The sequence below is a fragment of the Cyprinodon variegatus genome, unplaced genomic scaffold (genome assembly GCF_000732505.1).
Source record: "Cyprinodon variegatus isolate N-32 unplaced genomic scaffold, C_variegatus-1.0 Scaffold706, whole genome shotgun sequence".
In the NCBI taxonomy this organism is placed as follows: Eukaryota; Metazoa; Chordata; class Actinopteri; order Cyprinodontiformes; family Cyprinodontidae; genus Cyprinodon; species Cyprinodon variegatus.
Window position 1 is genome coordinate 242,144 of NW_015151159.1, and position 1,516 is coordinate 243,659.

Consider the following 1,516-nt stretch of genomic DNA (forward strand, 5'->3'; position numbering starts at 1 on the left):
TTGACATAGCAATACCAAGTGACTGCAACATCAGGAAAAAAGAACATGAAAAACTAGAGAAATACCAGGGGCTCGGAGAAGAGCTGGTGAAAACCTGGAAGGTGAAGGCATCAGTGGTACCCGTGGTCATTGGGGCACTCGGGGCAGTGACTTCTTTTTTTTTTTAATATTGTCTATTTCTGGTATGAGCTATTTCTACATTATTCAAAGGAGGTAGAGCAGTGCATAGCTGTCCAACTAAACAAAAGTAACAGTAAAACAGGTCTGTTGAGGTTAAAAGTCACCCTAACTTCAACCTGGAAAGAGACAACCTGCCAACATAATTTAGAAATTTGTTAAGAAAATAATTAGAAAGATGAGCGACCACATACCACCCAACCACCCTCATACAAAAACCATGAAAATACAAAAAATACTCTATTGCAGTGAAAAAATGTATTTCAGCTAATACATGGACTATAACTAAGAGGAAATTTTAAAATATTTTTATCATACATTATCCAGAATCATGATGCATAAGGGGTACGTTTATTGCTGTAGAGTTGTTAAATTACGAGCAGTATAATGTGTGATTTTCTTAACTTAAAATTTAACATCTGGAGCCCTTTTGAGATTAATAAAATAATAAAAATTAAAACAGAAACAAATGAAATAAAAAATACAGCTCTTAGTTTTCACTGCTTAGTTCATTTCTTTTTTTTTATTATTGTTTAAAAAAAAACTGTTGCTAAAATTTGAAGAAGATAGTTGTTACTCTAGCCCTCAGGGCAGGGGCGTAGACGGAAAAATTTTCTAAGGGTGGCCAGGCAATAACCAATGTAAACTGAACGGGGGATAAAAGTTGATAGGCACCAGAACATCAGGGTCAGTCTACAACAGGAAAATTAATGGGCACAACATCCATATTTTCTAAATAAAGACTAACTATACTTTTCTACAACCTTTGCTGACAAATACACACACAGGGGCGTTGCTAGGCGCAAAGCTTTACTGGGGCACGGGCCCCCTACCGCATATGCCCCTCCTGCCATACACAAATACAGACAAGCACACTGCCCCACCCTGATAAATTCCTACCAAAATTACCAGTTGAGATATTAATGAGTGTAAGAGCATATTTGTTTTAACAAACATGAACAATTTCAACATTGCAGCTATAAAAAATAAGACATTACCAACTTTAAAAATAAAATGTTTCCTTATACACATCCTGAAGTAATCATTAATTCCTAGGTTTCAGAGTTTTAGTTCAGGGGAAAGTTTAACTCAACCCGAACTGAGTTTTCTTTTATTTTTTGAGCATTAAAGTGTACCTCCTATTTTTCATTTTTGCAAAGCGGTCAATCACTTGACTGTGACTCAGCTTAGAAAGTTCTTCCTTTTCAACTGATAAAATAGCAAGATGATGGAGCCTGTCTTGTCCCATTGTGCACCTCAGCGAAGTGTGGAGCCTTCTCAACACACTGAATGACCTTTTACAACTCCAGCTGTGGATTGTGATTGTGCGGGATATCTG